The sequence below is a fragment of the Larimichthys crocea genome, unplaced genomic scaffold, assembly GCF_000972845.2.
Source record: "Larimichthys crocea isolate SSNF unplaced genomic scaffold, L_crocea_2.0 scaffold503, whole genome shotgun sequence".
Taxonomy (NCBI): Eukaryota; Metazoa; Chordata; class Actinopteri; family Sciaenidae; genus Larimichthys; species Larimichthys crocea.
Genome location: NW_020856548.1, coordinates 74,269 through 81,882, shown reverse-complemented (window position 1 = coordinate 81,882; position 7,614 = coordinate 74,269). Strand labels below are relative to the sequence as shown.

Genomic DNA, 7,614 nt, shown 5'->3' with positions numbered 1-7,614 from the left:
TGCTGTCTTGTTGACGGTAACACAGACACAGTAGTCTGAGTCGGCGGGAAGGCGGTCTGTTGGTGAGGAACCGGCCGTAACAGCCTCGCACGACAAGTGGCCCTGGTGCGTGTTTTATTGTCACATGAAAGTAATAAATGTCACCAGGATTTCACCGAATCCGCAACCCGTTCTCAATCGTTTTTTTTATTATAATATTGTTTTGCCTTTTCATAAAAACTTTAATATTCATTGTTTCATCATGGGCAGTAACTTATGTGCAGAGGCCACAACAGCTGCTCAGAGCAAAAATAAAAGACACTCCTAATCCTTAATATGCCTTTTTTTTTAGACTGGAATTCCTAATACTAACCATTCTCCTTCTTTTTAAGCTTAAAAAAAAATGGGTGTTTCGTTATATATCTGAAGTTTTGAGCTTCATTCACTAGAAAAAAAAGCACACATTACATACAGTATAGTTCAACCCACAGGTTTAGGATGGCATTCAGGTATTATTTCTACGAGAAAGAAAGCCTCCGTAAGATGTGAACAATAGGATTCAGTCTAATGTTTTGTTTTTTTTTTCTCCTTTCTATTTCTTGTATTTTTTATGGCAACCTAGTGCTTACTTTATTCATATTAGAAGATTGGATTGTCAATGGAAAAAAACAAAAATAGTCAAGAAAAAGTATAAAAGAACTGCAGTAGATAACCACAAGGACATTCCTGCACCTGGGGAAAAAGTAAAATACAAAAAGTATCTAAGGCTCAGATTGGTTAAAGGTAAATTCCCATAGATTAACTACGTTGTGACATGACTTCACATACATCTCTGTCAGACTCACACACACTGCTCTCACTTCAGCTCCTTCATAAAGCATTTTAAAACTGCTCAAAAACGAGAAACGAAAACAAAAAAAAAACGACAGAGATGCATCCTCAGTTAGAGAGCTTGGAACATTGAGAAATATGCATCCCCTTATGGAGGGAACCGTTGCTTCTTTAGTTGATGTCTTGTAGGAAGCATAACGTAGTGGAAACTTTACATGAAACCAGTTTAAAGTTTCCATGGGCAAAAATTAATGTGAGAAAATATTAATATTATATTAATATTAATATATGAGAGAAAAAAAGAGCAGATGCTCAAAGACATGCCAATAAACACACTCATTCACCTAAACCAACTACTGGAAAGATTACAGGTGTAGAATTCCAGACAAAGCAGATTCAAAAGATAGGGACATAGACAGCCACACACTCTGATTTAGATGTACAAGACCCTGAAACAAATACCTCCGTTACACACTATAATGACTTCTAGGATACAGCACACACACACACACACACACACAAACGCACACACTCCCATGTACACTGCAGTGTGGAACTCTATCAAGTACATCATACATGGGAGGCAGGGAACTGCGGAATGAGACAAGTTCCCTGGCAGGTAACGATGGGGACAAAGATTACACATGCCGATTACTGTATGTGTGTGTATGTTTTGTGTATGAGTTTGTGTACAAGTATGTGTTAAATCAAATTCCCTTATCCCCTGCTGTTGCCCCTTTGGGACAGCATCCCACCACCACCGAAAAGGTGGGGCTCTATATTGCTCAGTCAATGACACCGGGCTGGCGAGTCTTGCGCTCTCACATTGAAGCCCTTTGAATTGTCAGGACCACGGGGCTGTCGTACAATGACCAGGCGAGGAGCGCTGGCATTGTCAACAGTGATGCGATTAAACGATTTATTTTCCCCTTTTATTACACAAGTTCTGAGAGACGCGCATGCGCAATACATTCCATTTCACACGGCCCCACTAACAGGATAGCCCATACTCCCTCACGCAGCTAAAGAGTAAGGAGGTGTGTCGTTTGGTGTTCAAAAACAGTGAGTGAGATGGAAAGCGAATAAGAAGAATCCGATGAGAAGCAGCAGCACATAATGTGCAAGATTTGCTACAAGGTAATAGCTGCTCCTCATGGTAACACTACAAATTTATTCAACCATCTCAAACAAAAGCACAAAGTCACTCATGACGAATTAATAAAGAAACAAAAAGACAAAGCCAGTGCCACAACCAGCAAGACATCAACGCAAACGCAGTCATCGATCACAGACACATTGTTTAATGCGACTCCTTATCCGACAAGTTCGGAGAGGCACAAGACATTAGGCAACGTTTACACATAGCCGGGTATGTTGAGAAACGAATATTTCCCTCCCTCCGTTTTCCAAAATAACATTGTGCACATAGCATCGTTTTCAAAAAAGTTTTTTAAAATACCCGTGTACGTGTAAATGGGGCCTAACAGCTGCCATTGGATATTTCTTAGCTAAAGATATGCAACCCATTAATACAGTCGAGGGTGAGGGTTTCAAGAAGATGCTTATTGCTTATTGATGCTTATGCTTATTATTATATTTATTTTGTTCTATAAATATAGAGAATTTGCAGAGCAGCTGGATCCATAGTTTATTTTGGATACATTTATGTTTTTCTGTGCCTTATTTAATGTTCCATAAAGTATATTTATTTTATTGATTTAATGCTTTATACATTGCAAAACAGCTGTAAAGTACATATTTGTAGCCAAAATTTATTTTCAATTTGAATATTTTGCATAAAGAATCAATAACAAAGTGTTTTTTGAGAGAGAGAGAAATGCTGAATAAATGCATTGTGAAACTCAAAATTAATTGTTTGAATAATCGTGATTTCAATATTGACCAAAATAATCGTGATATTGATTTTTTCCATAATCGAGCAGCCCTACTCTGCGTACCTTGCAGGCACTACATTTTCCTGTGTTGATTGAGGACAACTGAGAATACCACCTCATTGGTCTGGAGCTCCAGGCCAGCTTGCACTTCTTTTACATGGAAGAACAACTTCTTGCTTTCACCAACTTCATACGTAATGAAGCCAAACTGATCTTTGACACACTCCACCATGGCTCTGCGCTGAGGGACCACATTGCAGGCCATCTTCTGTCCAGTTTGGGCGACTGTGCAAACCTGAAAGTTCTCCTTTCTGCAGACAATCTGCCTTGTTTGTCATACCCATGATTCCAAAGGGATAATTCTGACCTTTAGTTCCACCTTCCTCTGTGACTTCAATAAGCCCTTGATATTCTGTCTGGGAGGGGTCCACACTACGTAAGGGACGGATAACTTTCCCGATCATCACTGTTGCACCAATATCCTCATTAATACCGTTCACTGCAGCTACTTTAGTAATCTTTTCAGCACTGACTTTGTTTCCTTTTCCTTTAGAGAGAGTGTACTCCACCGTGTCACCCAGCTCCAGGTTCTCAAAGTCTCCACACATTTTACTGTAGGGAAAAAAAAATTGTCTTTTCTTTGTCTCATTGAACCCAAAGTTGTCCTTCAGTGTGGCAACAAATCCATGAAGTCTCTTTGCATTGGAGGTATTATGGTATTATGGAGCCAGGCCTGGGGGTGGGGCTCGTTGGCGAGCGCCTGGTGGTCGGGTCCTTACCCATGGGGCCCGGCCGGGCACAGCCCAAAAAGGCGACATGGGCCCCCCTTCCCATGGGCCCACCACCCATGGGAGGGGTCTCAGGGGGGGAGCGGTGCAAAGAGAGATGGGCGGCAGTCGGAGGCGGGGACCCTGGCGGTCCGACCCCCGGTTGCAGAAGCTGGCTCTGGGGACGTGGAACGTCACCTCTCTGGCGGGGAAGGAGCCTGAGCTGGTGCACGAGGTTGAGAGGTACCGGCTAGATATAGTCGGGCTCGCCTCGACGCACAGCGTGGGTTCCGGAACCAGTTTCCTTGAGAGGGGCTGGACGCTCTACCACTCTGGAGTTGCCCCCGGCGAGAGGCGCAGAGCGGGGGTGGGACTGCTTGTTTCCCCCCGGCTCGGCGCCTGTACGTTGGGGTTCACCCCGGTGGACGAGAGGGTAGCCTCCCTTCGCCTTCGGGTGGGGGGACGGGTCCTGACTGTCGTCTGTGCTTATGCACCGAATGGCAGTTCAGAGTACCCACCCTTTTTGGAGTCTTTGGAGGGGGTGCTGGAGAGCGCTCCCTCTGGGGACTCCCTCGTCCTCCTGGGGGACTTCAATGCTCACGTGGGCGGCGACAGTGAGACCTGGAGGGGCGTGATTGGGAGGAACGGCCCCCCTGATCTGAACCCGAGTGGTGTTCTGTTATTGGACTTCTGTGCACGTCATGGATTGTCCATAACGAACACCATGTTCAAGCATAAGGGTGTCCACATGTGCACTTGGCACCAGGATGCCCTCGGCCGTAGTTCGATGATCGACTTTGTGGTCGTGTCGTCGGACTTGCGGCCACATGTTTTGGACACTCGGGTGAAGAGAGGGGCGGAGCTGTCAACTGATCACCACCTGGTGGTGAGTTGGCTCCGATGGTGGGGGAGGATGGCAGTCAGACCTGGCAGGCCCAAACGTTCTGTGCGGGTTTGTTGGGAACGTCTGGCTGAATCTCCTGTCAGAAAGAGTTTCAACTCCCACCTCCGGGAGAGCTTCGCTCATGTCCCGGGGGAGGCGGGGGACATTGAGTCCGAGTGGACCTTGTTCCGTTCCTCCATTGTCGAGGCGGCCGACCGGAGCTGTGGCCGTAAGGTGGTCGGTGCCTGTCGTGGCGGTGGCCCCCGAACCCGCTGGTGGACACCGGCGGTGAGGGATGCCGTCAAGCTGAAGAAGGAGGCCTACAGAACCTTTTTGGCCTGTGGGAGTCCTGAAGCAGCTGACGGGTATCGACATGCCAAGCGGAATGCGGCCTCGGCGGTTGCGGAGGCAAAAACTCGGGCGTGGGAGGAGTTCGGTGAGGCCATGGAGAGCGACTTTCGAACGGCTTCGAGGAGGTTCTGGACCACCATCCGGCGGCTCAGGCGGGGGAAGCAGTGCACTATCAACACTGTGTTCAGTGGGGACGGTGTGCTGCTGACCTCGACTGGGGACGTCTTGGGTCGGTGGAGGGAATACTTCGAAGACCTCCTCAATCCCACCAGCACGTCTTCCGTTGAGGAGGCAGAGTCTGGGGACCCCGTGGTGGTCTCGCCCATCTCTGGGGCTGAGGTCGCTGAGGTAGTCAAAAAACTCCTCGGTGGCAAGGCCCCGGGGGTGGATGAGGTCCGCCCGGAGTTCCTCAAGGCTCTGGATGTTGTGGGGCTGTCTTGGTTGACACGTCTCTGCAACATCGCGTGGACATCGGGGGCAGTGCCTCTGGACTGGCAGACCGGGGTGGTGGTTCCCCTCTTCAAAAAGGGGGACCGGAGGATGTGCTCCAACTATAGGGGGATCACACTCCTCAGCCTCCCCGGGAAGGTCTTTTCGGGGGTCCTGGAGAGGAGGGTCCGCAAGATTGTCGAACCTCGGATCCAGGAGGAGCAGTGTGGTTTTCGTCCTGGCCGTGGAACTGTGGACCAGCTCTATACCCTTAGCGCGGCCCTGGAGGGTGCATGGGAGTTCGCCCAACCAGTCTACATGTGTTTTGTGGACCTGGAGAAGGCGTTCGACCGTGTCCCTCGGGAGGTCCTGTGGGGGGTGCTCCGGGAGTATGGGGTTCCGGACCCATTGATACGGGCTATCCGGTCCCTTTACTCTCGGTGCCAGAGCTTGGTCCGCATTGCCGGCAGTAAGTCGGACCTGTTTCCCGTGGGAGTTGGACTCCGCCAGGGCTGCCCTTTGTCACCGGTTCTGTTCATAACTTTTATGGACAGGATTTCTAGGCGCAGCCAGGGCGTCGAGGGGCTGCGATTCGGTGGCCTTAGGATTGGGTCGCTGCTTTTTGCGGACGATCTAGTCTTGTTGGCTTCATCGGATCGTGACCTTCAGCTCTCTCTGGAGCGGTTTGCAGCCGAGTGTGAAGCGGCTGGGATGAGAATCAGCACCTCCAAATCCGAGGCCATGGTTCTCAGCCGGAAAAGGGTGGAGTGCAGTCTCCAGGTCGGGGATGAGATCCTGCCTCAAGTGGAGGAGTTCAAGTATCTCGGGGTCTTGTTCACGAGTGAGGGAAGGATGGAACGGGAGATCGACCGGCGGATCGGTGCGGCTTCTGCAGTGATGCGGACTCTGCACCGGTCCGTCGTGGTGAAGAAGGAGCTGAGCCGAAAGGCGAAGCTCTCGATTTACCAGTCGATCTACGTTCCTACCCTCACCTATGGTCACGAGCTTTGGGTAGTGACCGAAAGAATAAGATCGCGAATACAAGCGGCCGAAATGAGCTTCCTTCGCAGGGTGGCTGGGCTCTCCCTTAGAGATAGGGTGAGAAGCTCGGCCATCCGCGAGGAGCTCAGAGTAGAGCCGCTGCTCCTCCGCATCGAGAGGAACCAGCTGAGGTGGCTCGGGCATCTCGTGAGGATGCCTCCTGGACATCTCCCTGGTGAGATGTTCCGGGCACGTCCCTCCGGGAGGCGGCCCCGGGGAAGACCCAGGACACGCTGGAGGGACTATGTCTCTCGGCTGGCCTGGGAATGCCTTGGGGTCCCCCTGGGAGGGTTGGCAGAAGTGGCTGGGGAGAGGGAAGTCTGGGCTTCCCTGCTGAAGCTGCTGCCCCCGCGACCCGATCTCGGATAAGCGGAAGAAAACGGAACGGAACGGAACGGTATTATGGTTGAGGATGGAGACTGCACTCTGTTGGCCAGTTCGCTTTACTTCATTGAACTCCACCTTGTCTCCAATCGGTGGGTGACCTCCTCCCTCCAGGTCCTTGGTATGGTATGGCACAGTGAGCTTCACTCCACAGTCTTCATATCCAATAACTCCTTCCTCAGCTTCTTTGTCCTTGCTCTTGGTAGAACTGCCGTTCTTATTGGTGGTTGCCATTTCCTTCTCCACCACACCCACAAAGCGCTGCTCAGACTGGGTATAGAAGGACACTGTGCCCTTGGGCAGCTTCTTGATGCGCACGGCATGGTTCCTCTGAGCAAACAGCAAGTCAGGCACAACAGTGAACTCCACTTCATCAGAGATGTGCAGTTGGTTCTCTAGGACTCTCTAGGACTTCACCGAAGTGAAAGAACATCCTGGCATCCCGATCCACACACCTGATGAATCCAAAGCCATTGTGTATAGCCGCAATCACCCCCATTTCACGGGTCTCCTTGGTGAAGTTGAAGATGTCAGGGAGGATGTTGATGTTGGTAGCCCTTTCCAGCTTGTCTCTGCGGTCGGTGGCGATGTTGAACTGGATGTGATCTCCCTCCAACAGGGTCCCCTTGGTCTTTGAGTCCTTCTTGCCGAATGGAAGTTCCTTGTCAGTAAAACCAATCCGGGGCACTGATGTGACCGGGCGGAGGATCGGTCTGGTTTTTGGTGGGAACCTTGGGAATGACCTTGATGAGAGTGCCTTCGAACTGCTCAATGCTGATATCTTGAAAGATGATGTGGAGGGGGGCGTGGTGCATCAGCTGCAGGAGAGAGGTGTGGGGAGGGTTCAGGAAAGCAGCGCCAGGTGAGAGTGATTAGCACACATGTACCCAACTGTCTAATCACTCTCGCCCTCTTTTCCAACACAGTAGCGTGCTGGACCAGAAGAAGAGGCAGGACGGACAAAGACACACGGCAGACGGCAGCCAGACGCCTGCGAATGGCTGCAGTGTGGAACTGATTTGTGGCTGAATAAAAAATCCCTTACGAACGGGCT

At 50.3% G+C, this 7,614-nt stretch overlaps 1 pseudogene; it reads right to left on the bottom strand.

Moving 5' to 3' along the window:
* Positions 1–2,759: 2,759 nt before the first annotated feature.
* On the bottom strand, positions 2,760–7,390 carry LOC109141785 (cold shock domain-containing protein E1 pseudogene; annotated as a pseudogene).
* Positions 7,391–7,614: the final 224 nt, after the last annotated feature.